The sequence below is a fragment of the Callithrix jacchus genome, chromosome 1, assembly GCF_049354715.1.
Source record: "Callithrix jacchus isolate 240 chromosome 1, calJac240_pri, whole genome shotgun sequence".
NCBI classification, from domain to species: Eukaryota; Metazoa; Chordata; class Mammalia; order Primates; family Cebidae; genus Callithrix; species Callithrix jacchus.
This window is the reverse complement of record NC_133502.1, coordinates 22727058-22740889: the sequence shown is the minus strand read 5'-3', so window position 1 is coordinate 22740889 and position 13832 is coordinate 22727058. Positions and strand designations below refer to the sequence as shown.

At 37.9% G+C, this 13832-nt stretch overlaps 1 non-coding gene across 1 annotated transcript; it reads left to right on the top strand.

Annotated features, from left to right (window-relative positions):
* Nucleotides 1-9428: 9428 nt before the first annotated feature.
* Nucleotides 9429-9563, top strand: LOC118148428 (small nucleolar RNA SNORA48). Its single transcript, XR_004735234.1, has one exon. It is a non-coding gene; the product is annotated as a small nucleolar RNA SNORA48 (small nucleolar RNA).
* The last annotated feature ends 4269 nt before the right edge of the window (nucleotides 9564-13832 follow it).

Below are 13832 nucleotides of genomic sequence, written 5' to 3'. Positions count from 1 at the left end.
AGGAAGCAGAGCATAAAAGATTGGAAAGTTTGCAGCCTGACAATGTGATAGAAAAGGAAACCCCATTTTCTGGGGAGAAATTTAGGTAGGCTGCAAAACTTTGCCTAACTAATGAGGAGTCAAATGCTAAGCACCAAGACAATGGGAAAAATAGCTCCAGAGCATGTCAGAGCCCTTCATAGCAGCCCCTCGCAGCACAGGCTGGAGGCTTAGGAGGGAAAAATGGTTTCCTGGGCACCCCGGCTATGTTCAGCCTTGGGACTTGGTGTCCTGCATCCCAGCCACTCCAGCTGTGGCTAAAAGGGGCCAATGTACAGCTCAGGCTGTTGCTTCAGAGGGTGCAAGCCCTAAGCCTTGGTGGCTTACCAGTGGCATTGGGCATGTGGGTGGAGAGAAGTTAAGAACTGAGGTTTGGGAACCTCCACCCAAATTGCAGAGGATGTATGGAAAGGCCTGCGTGTCTAGACAGAAGTTTGTTGCAGGGGCAGAGCTCTCATGGAGAACTTCTTCTAGGCCAGTGTGGAAAGGAAATGTGGGGTTGGGGTGCCCTCGCACATTGCCCACTAGTACACTGCCTCATGGAACTGTGAGAAGAGGGCCACTGTCCTCCAGACCCCAGAATGGTAGGTCCACTGACAGCTAGCATCATTCACCTGGAAAAGCCACAGACACTCAACTCCAGCCCATGAAAGCAGCCAGAAGAGGGGCTTCACCCTGAAGAGCCACAGGGGTGGAGCTGCCTAAGGCCATGGTAGTCTATCTACCTCTTGCATTAGTGTGACCTGGATGTGAGAGATGGAGCCAAAGGAGAACATTTTGGAACATTGGGGTTTAATGACTGCCCTATTGGATTTCAGACTTGCATGAGACCTTTGTTTTGGCCAATTTCTCCCATTGGAATGGGTGTATTTACCCAATGTACCTCCACTGTATCTCAGAAGTAACTAACTCACTTTTGATTTTACAGGTTCATAGGCAGAAGGTACTTGCCTTGTCCCAGATGAGACTTTGGACTTGTACTTTTGAGTTAATGCTGAAATGAGTTAAGACTTTGTGGGACTGTTGGAAGGGGATGATTGTGTTTTAAAATGTGAGTACATGAGATTTAGAAAGGGACAGGGGTGGAATGATATGGTTCGGCTGTGTTCCCACTCAAATCTCATCTTGAATTGTAGTTCCCATAATCTCTATGTGTTATGGGAGGCACCTGGCAGGAGGTAATTGAATCATGAGGGTGGTTTTCCCCATGCTATTCTTGTAATAGTGAGTACATTCTCAAGAGATCTGATGGTTTTATAAGGGGATTCCCCCTTCATTCAGTTCTCCTTCCCTCTCCTACCACCCTGTGAAGAAAGAGATGCTTTCCACCATGGTTGTAAGTTTCCTGAGGCCTCCCCAGCCCTGTGGAACTGTGAGCCAATTAAACCTCTTTCCTTTATAAATTACCTAGTCTTGGGTATGTCTTTATTAGCAGCATGAGAATGGACTAATCTACTTGCATTGTAAAATTTGGAAAAAGTAGAGAAAATAATAATGATAAAACAACTGTTTATATTTTAATTAAAGTGTTATATTTGATTTTACTCAAATGTAATGGAAAGAAGAAACAGATAAAATTAAAGAACTTACTGAACAGGATAAAAACATTCTCTCAACATATATATATATATATATATACATACACACACACACACACACACACACACATATAAAATGTTCACAGCCACAGAATTATATTTTTTATTTTATTTATATATATGTATATATTCTTAAAAATCCCCATAAAGTTAACATTTTTTGAAAACTTTAGAAGGTGGGTCATTATAGAAAAAGTAATAAATCACTTTCTAGAAAAGAAAATCATGGTAAAGTAATTATATTTTCTGGCTATCATAAATCCAAAGTGATTATACTTGAATTGAGAATATCAGTCAAGCTTCTATTTTCCTATGAATTACCTGAATAATGTTTGTTTGACTTTGTTATTTCAAAAGACACTGCTCTTTAAACTCCATCAAATGCTAACAAATTATGTCAAAGTTTCATTTTGAGATCATGATTTATTTTCATCTTCTTAACCTTACTTTATAATTGTCTTTCCTTTTTATTGACAGAAAGACTAATCACTCATTTTGTATGATGCTATCTATTTTCTTCTTGAAGACACTTTCATGTAACCCTCAGACTTTGTGTTCTAATTTGGAGTGATTATTTCTATGCTAGCAGTAAAGGAGTTATTCCGAGGTTTATTTTTTTCTTCGTGGTCATAAGTTAGTACCATCTTTCTTGAAACAGATATCCTCTTTTTTTTTCTCAGATTTCTTTTTGGCTTTGTTCCTTAGATTTTTGAGAAAATTGTTTATAGTTTTAAAAACGGTGCATGGCCAAATAAACTTTCTGAGCCTCTTTATGTTTGAAAAGCACCTTAATTTTTCCCTCACGCTTGAAAGCCAGTGTGATTTTTCTGTTCACCTTTGTTTCTCTGTTATGGTCAAAGATTAGATTTTGTTAATGAGAAGTTTGATGCTTGTTTAATATTTGCTCTTGCTTTTTAAAAATTAGCATTTTTGTCAGTGGAGTTCTGAAATGTTCTCCTGTGTGTGTGTGTGTATATATATATATATATATACATATATATATTTGAGGGTTCTTTTTCTCTTTTTAAAGGGGTTCCTACAAGTTTTGGTTTACTAACAATACCCTTCCTTTTCATTGGCAGTGCCATTTTTGTGACTGTGTTTATAAGTAACATAGTCATCGCTCTGTCTTAAACTAGCATTTCATATTTGCTCTTATATTTGGCACTGACTGCTCTAGGAGAGACAAATATTGGTAAAACAACCTTGTTATCCACAGAGAAATGAAACATGCAGATAAATAATTGCATCACAGGGTTTTAGGATCCTTATCCTAAGTGTTTTGTATTGCAATTCTTAAGTGGTAGGTCTGAGGTAAAAAAGATCCTCTTCTACTGTAATAGTCAAGAAAGGGTGCATAAAGGAAGCCCCGTTTGAGTACAATGTGTAGGGACCTCAGTGGTGGAAAAGAACGCAGTCTGGATGAGTGAGAAGGGAGGCGTCAACCAAGAAGAGATGAGGAATCGGATTGCAAAGCAGTCAGACAAGGCGTTTATATGGGTCTTAGGAATTCCAATTTGGGAGACACAGATTCGGCTAGAAGCCAAACTGTGTTCCAAAGAGAGGAAGGGGAGTAGGAACTTTTTAAAGGAAGTGAAGTGTGATTGTACAAGTTGTTTTGAAAGAATGATCATTGGTGGAGGCTGCTGGCTTAGTCTATGAGTTCATAGTTCACTGGGTGTCACTCTTCAGAAGTTGCAGTCCTGGTGAAATTTAACTATTTTGCCAGATGTTGTGGTTGTGATGGTTGGACCGAGGTGAAGGTTCAAGGCAAATTTTTGTTTTGCAAGGGTGCAGGCTATGCAGGTAGTACTTCTTGGAGTGACTTTCTGACTCCACTTCAGAAGTCTGAACCAGAATGACGCCATTTTGAATATCATATTTCACAGAGAAAAAGTGAGAGATTGCTGGAGAAGTGTATAAGGAGAGAAAGTACGATGTCTACTCTTGGAGCAGAGGCTAGGCTGGTTCAGCTGGAATGGCAATGCTTGTGTAATGAATTCGTGGCACATAAAAATAAGAAAGGGGGTTTCATTTACTTACTAAATGTCTCAGCACTGATAATGAAGCAGTCAAGAAGCTGAGAAGCCTGGGTGAGTCAGAGCGGCATGTTCTCTGAGCACAAAGCCTCTGGGGAAAGACCAGCAAATAATGAATGGAATTCAGGGAAGTGTAACTGAATAAATGTATACAAGCTTTCAAGGTGTCACGCATTGGCACATGGGTGTGTGTGTATATATATATATATATATATATATATATATATATATGTACACGTGTGTGGGTATTCTGTGTGTGTCTACACATATGTATATTATATATAATATGATCCAGAAGCACTAAAGAAGAGAGTTTCTCTGGAGATGGGTTAGGAGTTGGGCTGGTTTGTGGAGCACCATCCTTGAGTGCAGTAAAGAGATTGAACCTGAATCAGTAGACAACTGTATGCCATTGAAGGCTTTTGATCCTGGGAGAGTTGATTTAAATTGTGTTTAATGAAGATAAATAACAGGAAAAAAATGAAATACAGGAAATATAACAAACAGGAAAAAAATGAAATAAAAGCCATCAAGGTAATGAAGATGCTCTTACAAAAGTCTACTATAGAAATTTAAATGTAAATGAAAAAGGAAAAAAGAGACAAAGCCAAAAGTTAGATAGGCAGAAGAATGGGCGTAAATTGGCACCTGAGAGTAAGGCTGCAGGAAGTCCAGTAGGACACAAGAAGGAGTGCAATTAGCAAGAAACCTTCTAAGGCTTTTACTCTTAGCAACTGGAGGATAATGGTAGCACTCTAAGAAATAGAAAACTCAAAATATGTCTTGGTGAGGTGGAAAGCACAAAAGCTTTGCACTTGGCTGATCTAATATCAAGTTATGTTTCTGCCCCAAATGTTATAGGAACTTCAAGTCGCCACAATTCTTTGGGCCTTTTTCTTCCCATCTATTAAATGGGTTCACAGTAGGATATAAATACACACACACACACACACACACACACACACACACACACACACACATATATTTAAATATGTAAATACATAGATTTAATTTTCAGATTAAAATTCTATCATTTTTGCTTGGTTTAGACATTAGTTTTGGTGTCTTTTCTTTAGTATCTTTATCCTATACATAAGTATAAAGCAATGCATAAATTTTACTTTATGCAAGCAATGATGTTAATCTCCTGCCTGAACATTTTACCTTAGGAAGGGTTATTTCTCAAACATCCTTTATTCTCCCCTTCAAATTCCAGAGCAGAAGATCAAATAGGAAACTTTTGATATGGATTTCAGTTTTATATATAAATCATCCTGTCATTTTGGCAGTATAGCTGAGTTTCCTCATATTAGCTGGAGAAGATTATGAATAAATTTGCAGCATGCTGCACAGGGGAATATGTGTACATGAAATCATTCTTATTGGCAATTGCTTTTACAATTCACTGCGCAGAAAATTTAACATGAGGGCACTGAATCCCACTTCTCACACTAGGGTGAAAACTGAGGGCCACAAACAGGGATCTTGAGGAGTTGCTGCTATTCTGATTGACCTATTTTCTTTCCAATCCTGTTCCATTAACCCAGTCCAACACCAGTGGCATCTCTGTTGACCATCATCTTTAACCGATTTCCCTTAACTCTCATATAAAATTATAACCTTTCAATCTGGTAATCAAGATCTGTCATGCACTGCTTCTGCTTCATTTCAGAGCCATATCCCGAATTTAGAATGGTCTCGTGCAGGAGTGGCGAGCACTGGATGCACACATTGACCTCTGTCCCAGGCCTGTTTCTGGCACTGTCACTTGATTGTGGCATCGTTTCCTTCCAAGCTGTAAAATGTTCTCAAGTCTTTGCAGTGTCATGCTCCAGGTAGCTGTTAGCAAGTGGTCAGAGTGAAGACGCAAGTTACAATGAATCTGCTGTTTTTGGTGTCTTCTTCCCCCATTATTTTCCAGTTCTCATGGTTAGGAGCCTTCAGCTTCTGTTTCTAATCCAGCTCTAATCCAGGCTCTGAGGCCAATCTTCCTTGTAAGGTTAAAAAGTATAAGAAATCTCACATTAGTATTTTGAAAACTCAGAAACAAGCCAGTCTCCCGTTGGTGCCACTTCCATCTCAAGATTTAGCTCTTTTCACTGGACTTTGACACCTTCCTTGGGATCTTTTGCATATGGTGTCAGATCTGAGGTCATATCTTGGTTGCTTGTTAAGAATGCATCCTTATGTTGAGATTCAGTTATTGCCTTGCTCTGCCTAGTATCCCCTGGGTAGCCAGAGCCCTGTCTCTTGATGCCAACTGCCTGCTAATCCCACCATGTCCTAGAAACTGGGGCTCTCTATTTCTGCTGGATCACACAGTTTTTGCCTACTGAGGATCTGGTCATCACCTGGTACCAGGCTCCCTGAGGCTTCACCACCCAGTTCAAGTTTCTTACCAAAAATAGAGTAACACTTAACATTTGCACACTTGTATGACAGTGTTTCTCAGTGGGGAAAATCTCTCTTTTCCTCCCATACCTTGTATCACATTGTACCTCACTAAGCCCAGTTTTAATACAATTCTGCAAGAATCCTCACTTTAGCCAAATTGATGTCTGCATATGTTTTATCGTGTTTGTCGTCTTCTGCAGATTCCCTGAGAACATCCTCACCACCCCGATTCTCTTCCCAAAAGCTCATCTCTCTTTTTAAGCCAGAGACACCTTAAACCCTCTCACCCTTTTGAATTTTCCTTTTTGTTTATTTTATTTTTCTCAGAAACAAACACTTAATATGGACTGCCTTACGAGCAGAAACCACGTGTCTGTGTCAGGTGGCAGCGAGGGAAGACAGTGGTGGGTCCCCGTGCCATTACCCACCAGACCCAGGGCTTCTATACCATAGAGAAGGGGCATCTGTGCTTCCCATGGGATGTGTAGGACAATTGCTCAAGAGCAGGATTTATATGTGCTCTTACACAAGGAACAATAGATAAATTGGAAATCTTAGAGACTTTTCCAGAACTGAAGTTAATCAGAAGTCGATGTGGTGGATTAGCATCTAAGATGGAGTTGCTTTAGGCCCCACACTCCACCCCATAATCTGGCTCTTACAATCTCAAGAGCTCTCCTCTTCCCCACTGGACCCTGAGCCTCTAAGGATGGTGCTAGATATTGTATAGCATCAGAAGCAGTGCATTAGCGATGGAAACAATGGGATTCCGATAAAGGGAGGTTCACAGGCTCTGATTAATCTTCTCTGCAGAATACTGGGATTTCAGTCTTCTCAGAAGCAGTAAAGTAATGAGATATATAACATTAATAATTTGAATAGTATAAATATAATGCACACAAACCCAGGACAATAAAACCAGAAAAGAGTCTATTCCATTAGGAAGCCAACAGAAAGCATCATGAAGAAAATTAAAACCTGATCCTTCTTTAGAGACTTCTTGTAGCCAGGAAATAACTCAGAATTCAGAATTCAGCCCAAATTATAGGCAAATGTAAAAAACTCAAAAGTAATGGTCAGGACTAGAATCTAATGTTTTCTTCCTTCGGTTTTCTCATTTGTACCAAGGATAGATCATAGTAAGACTGATTTATTTGCAGATAAATGTTAGTCTCATTGACTCAGCCTGATTATTTGTAGAGTGCAGCAAGAACAGTGATTGACTGTATAGGCTCCATTTACGTTGGCTTTGCTATAAGTTTTATAAAGAATTTTGAATTTGGCTTTTTAAAAGCTCTGAGGTCAGAAGCCAGGCCAAGGATTCACCATCAGACTGTGCTTATAATACCTGTACAGTTTCTTTCTTCTTGAGGACCCGCCCCCAATATCTTGAGATTCCCGGTCCTGTTATAAAGTGCCCTTCTTTACTTGCCACGGGTCAGGAACCTTGTAAGTGAAGTACGTAGGCAAGCCAGTCTTTCCAAAGAACTTTTTATCAATTCTATAAATTCAATCTCGATTTTTCAAAGCTGCCTAGTCATAGCTGAAAATATGCCATTCTAGTCAAAGCCTTGGAAAAATAACCAATGTCTCCAATTTTGTTCCAATACAAAAGAAAACAAATTCTTATTGAATTTTATGTAAATAACTATAGTACCATAAAATAAAAGTACTCATGAATTCTTTCCAAATTTGGGGAAATCAGGCAAAGGGAAAGGTAAATTTCGCTCACAGAAGTCCACTTTCCCAATTTCTCTAAGTTGTACAGAGCTCAATAGAAAAAAAAAATGGTTTCTTTACTTTTCTTCAATCAGAGTAGCAGCCTCCAAACAATGTACTGACCACTCACTCCAGAGTGCTATCCACAAGCCAAGCAGCTCTTCAGTCAGTCACAGTTTTCTGATGAACCCTACAGGATCCAGCTGCTACAGCTCCAGAGTCAGGGAAAAAGAGGCACCTGCTCCTAAGTATCTCCTCCTAACTCCCCAGGCAGTATGGTCCTATACAACCCAGCTTCACCTTACCATGGAACAGTTTTGGGCACTGCCATTCCCATCATAGTGCCTCTCTAACCAGCCCAGACAGCATGGATATCTCAGATATCAGGACCAATCTATGTCCTTTAGTCTCAGGGGTAGCCTCAGTTAATGTCCCATCACAAGGCAAGTAAATGCCCCTCATATGGAAATTCTCTCCAGCCCAGAATCCCAGTAGTCCTCCCTGGGAGGCGCCCACAGGTCTTTGGCATAGACCCCAGTAAATGCTGCATAAAAGACTGTCAAGTGGAAAGTGTGTCCACACTTCCATCTACTCCTGTATATTCTGTGGGCTTGGACAATCCTGCTGGTCCCATTTAACATGTTCAATTAATATTGCAACATGGATGAATTTACATGTCCTCTGTTTTACAGTACTATATAAGGGAAATAGTCTACAGTCAGACATAGTGTCCATTTTCACAAAACATTTAGGTAAAGAAGACACAACTACTTTATATAAAGGCATTTAAACATTTCAACTTTCAGAATCTTATCAACCTTCACATTTTATGTTCTGGTCCCAGGAACTTCTCCACTCTCAGACCATTTTACCCTCTTTTGTGAAAAAAAAATTGGGGTTCCCAGAAAGGGAACCTGGGCTTTTAATGCTGAAAGATCAGCAAGGGCTCCCTTTGGTCTGCCCAACCTTCAATCATATTGTTTTAAGACCTTTGGTTTAATCTCATCAATTTTCATTTTATTCATTCCATGAAACTTACTTCTTAAAGCCAGTGACATAATTAGGTTTAAAGTTTAATAATTGTTGATACTCTGTCTCACAAAATCATAAAAAGCCAGCTTTTGAAGGGACACTGAAGGTCAAGTATTTCAAATATCAACCTGGTATAAGGTATGGGCTTCTTCCATAAATTCTCGCCAAGTGTGTACCCAGCCCATACATCAACATGACAGTAACAAGGAACTTACTACTTTTTCATCTTTGTAAATATCTAACCATTAAATAATCTCCTTCTCAGTTGCCTGGAATTTAACCTCTTGTAGCTCACACTCATCTCCTTAACTTTACTCATGGTAGAAACATGTCTATATTGTCTAATTACTCCACCTTGAAATTACAGTCCTATTTAGATAAGTCTTATGTGTTCCCAAGTCTCTAGGCTTAATACCTTGAGACCTAAATCATTTCAGGTATTTAGTTTCAAATTATCTCATCATTCTAGGCCTTTTTCATATTACTTTTGTTATCTTCAGGCTCACTGGAGTCCATTTTTCCCCATATTCTTTCACAGTAATTATCCTCCTTGCTTGGGAGAAAGAAGATACATATTGTAGAGCTGTTGATTAAAACTGACTTTTTATGTCCCTGCTCTGGGTAAAGTGGCATCTGGTTGGTGGTGCCCATCTCATATCAGTCAGAGACAAAGCAACCCCTTGTTCATCCCAGTTTGTCTTTTGATCTGTGCCCATGCCTGGTTCATGCCTTGAACACATAGGTTAAAAAAATTAACTAATTAATAAATTAATAAAAAACCTGAATTTTTAATGAGGACAACTAAATCATATGCTAGTATTAATATATGTGTCTCTTTGTATGTGCATGTTCTGTAAGAATGTATTTAAATAAGACTTATTTTGGCTCTACTTGAGCATCCTATCAAAGAACTTTGAAAAATATTTATGCGCTTAAATAAAACACGAAGACAGGCAAATTGTCATCACCTACTTGTTCTACATTGAAAACCAAAACTTACCAACTTATATAAATAAATGGCATTATAGCCATGGGGTAACTTTTAAAAGCTTAAATCATAATGTACACATTATATTAGGTATGAATAAGTTCACATTCGATTAGGTATGGGTAAAAAGACAAGAAGTACAAGATGAAGTAACTCTCAGTACATATCCAACTGAAGAGCTAGTGTATAGGAAACTCTAAAACTAAATAGGCATTCTGTATCTGAGAAGAATGACTATCAGTGATATTAAATAAAACAGTATTGATGTATTTTTGAATAAAGGTTATAAGAAAAATATTTTAATAATAATCTAAATGTGTTCACTTTGAATTATGTGAATAATCTAAATGAAATATAAACTTCAAATAGATCTTTGAAAATGGCCTGAAGCAAGCCTAAAAATTATTATATAGAGAGGATAAATTATAAAATGTTATGCATAGTACTTAATTCTGAAATGCAAGGTGCTTTTGGTTTTCTTGAAAAAGATATCGGGACAAACTAACATCCTCAATTTATTGAGCTTCCAAATTTCAAAACAAAAACAAACCTTTGTACATTAAATTTTTGTGTACTATTGGAATTAAGTTGATATTAATTTGAATTGGAATATTTTAAAACAAGATTTGAATTTTAGCACTAATAAAATAGAAAAAAATTATAAAAGAAATGACAAGGGAATTTAAATTGTGTACTAGAAAATGTGTATCCAACACAAATGAAGGCAGTAGTAGAGAAACAAAGGAATAAAAAAGATATAAGGAATATAGAACAAATAGCAATAGGGCAAGAGTGAATTCTGCCTTATCAGTAATTACAATAAAAGTAAATGTATTAAGCACTCCAATTAAAAAGCAGAGACTGACATAATGGAAGAAAAAAGTGATCCAACCCTTTGATGTCTAAAAGAGACACACTTGAGATTTAGGCAAACCATAGTTTTATGGTAAATGTATTAAAAAAGGTATATATTATCCAAACTGTAACCAAAATAGGGCTATGATGGCTATTTCAGAAAAAAAAAAATACTTTAGGACAGAATTTTTTTCCTGGAGACAAAGAACATTTTTTACTTATAAAACTGTCAACCCAACATAAAGACATAACAATTTTAAACATATATTGATAGGTGCCTAACAACAGACATTCAAGATATGTGAAACAAAAACTGTCAGAATTGAAGGGAGATATAGGCAATTCAACAATATATATATATATATTTTTTTGAGAGTGAGTCAGCCTCTATCACCCAGGCTGGCGTGCAGTGACACAATCTTGGCTCACTGCAACCTCCACCTCCTGGGCTCAAGTGGTCCTTCCACCTTGACTTCCCAAGTAGCTGAGACCACAGGCATGCACTTGGTTAATTTTTTATATTTTTAGGAGAGACAGAGTTTTACAATGCTGCCCAGTCATTAAGGGATTATGAGGAAATGAGGCAGTGACAGCTAATGGACACAGAGTTTCTTGCAAGGGTGATAAAAATATTCTAAAATTGATTGTTGTAATGTTTGCATAACAGTATTTTGCAAATTATTTTATTGTACATTTTAAATGTGTGAATTGTGTAGTATGTGATTTATATCTCAATAAAATTGTTACATTAATATCTAAATAGATTGGCTTGAAAGACTGAGCAAAAAATACATACCCATTTGGAAAATGATACCTGTCATTCATTTATTTGACAGGTAGTTATGGGTGCCTACCCCAAGTCTGGAAATATTCTAGATACCGCGTGTACAGGGATGGACAGGACAACCAAGTTTCCTGTAACCCTGCCCAAGAACAAGACAGAACATGCAGTCTTTACAGCAGTAAATCATGTGTACCTGATATATGTCCTCTAGAGTTCCTGTTAAGGCATGCAAATGCACAGAAGTACAAAAGAAATGAGCCACAGTATAACAAAGCATGGGTGAAAAGATAGGCCAGTCAAGGCACAAGTCCCAGGAAGTGCATTCTGGTTAGCTAGGATGGATTAAGATGCACATTGTGGATAAATATAACCAATGTTCTGACCTTTAAACAAAACGGGACAGATAATCTGGATAAACTTTTGGCTTTTTTATTAACTAAATTTTATAAAGGTGAGTAATGCTAATCTCATAACCAGAGGATATTGAACCCTTATAACTCAGAAATTAACCTTGAGTTGATATTTTTATTTTTGAAAATTCTCATGTAAGACTCTGACTACAGTTAATGTTATGAGGTACATGTTAAACAGGAAGAACCAATATGCTGTGTGTGTGATTTTAGTTTGTATAACAGCAATGAAAATACTATAATTATACTACTTACAGTTCTAAAACATTTATACTAACAATTATAACCTTTCAGGTTCCCAAGTGAGCCATCAATGAAATAGCTTAATAGAATAATACTCAAAGAGAGAAAACAGAAGCTATTTAGATAAAGACAAAAATATCTTGCTGTTGTTGTGGATTTTCAAAATAGACTCATCAGAAGACAGATCAGTTCAGAATATGATTCTTTTCTCTCTCCAGATTGTGTGGACAGAGAATGATTCTAGTGGTTTGGTGCTGAGATACTTCTTGTTGCCAGTGGGGATGGTGCTGGGCTAGGGAAGACCCTTATTGCAGAAGGTTCTTGGGGAGCTTCATCCTTGCTTTCCAGAATAGGGAAAAATACAGAAGTTGCCTCCTGAGATTCCTCTGCGGGGCCACCTGCCTCTTGTGATGAGATTCAACTCAATGTTTGTTTCTGAGACTCAGCCCCACTTTGTCCCTGCTATCGTTTGAATGTTTGTGTCTCCCCATATATTAAAATCCTCATGAATGGGATTAATGTCCTTATAAAAGAATCCAGAGGGAGTTTTTAAGCTTTTTTGCCATTTGAAGTTACAGTTAAAAGACTTCTATCTACAAACCAACCAGGAAGTGGACCCTAACCAGACACCAAACCTGCCAGCTCCTTGACTTTGGATTTCTCAGCCTTCAGAATTATGAGAAATAGATTTTTGTTGGTTATAAGTCACCAGATTTACAGTATTCTATTACAGCAGGCTAGACAGACTAAGACAGTCCCTTGGTCAAGCGCTGATGTAGGTTTAGTCACCTATTTCCAGTTCATGGGTGCTACGGCTTCTGTTTCCAGGCCAGTTCCTGTTTTCTCAGATAGCTACCTTTGATAATGTCTTCCTTCCTTTTTAACATTTTCTCTACATGCTTTTCTCTACCTTGAGATTCCTGTAACTAACTACAGGTTTCTCCTCTATTTACACCCAGTCTGTTCTTACTGTAGGACTGACTGTTCTAAATTGCCTTCCTCTGGAGAGGACTGACCCAAGGAGAAATTTTGAAAACCTGTGGACCTGGTTTTTCTTTGTTGTTATTGTCGTTGTTTGGTTGGTTGCTTGGTAGGTTGGTTTGGTGAGCAAAGAGGAACCTGGAAGGCTATTATATGCAAAACACGGAATGGCCCTGCACAACAATTAATAGTCCCAAGTTTTCATGGTTTTCCATGTTTTGTAGGATGTTCATGTAAAGAAAAGTTTATTGATAATTGTTTGATCCTAAACTCTGGTTAATTATGAATACAAACTACCTTTATAAAGTTCTAATATAGATTGTCTTTTTCAGAAATGCAGCTGTGTCTAAAATGAGAAAAGCTTTTTTTTTATTGTTATGAACTATCCTGGGGAGTATTCAGCATTAAAAGAAAATCTATGATGTGTCCATGGTATTTGCATCACCAGCTTGAAATATCTGAATAAGTCCAAAGTGTATCTATCGTATTCATGGAGGTTTTACATATAGAAATGTCTTAGGCCATTTATACTGCTAACACAAAATGCTTGAGACCAGGTACTTCTTAAACAATGGAATTTATTGCTGACAGCTCTGGACGCTGGGAAGTCCCAGATCACGGCACCGGCAGATTTGGTGTCTGGAGAGGGCCTGTTCCACATAGATGACCCCTTGTTGCTGAGTTCCCACTCGACAGAAGGAGCAAATGAGCTTTCTCAGGCTATTTTATAAGCTCACTCATCCCATTCAC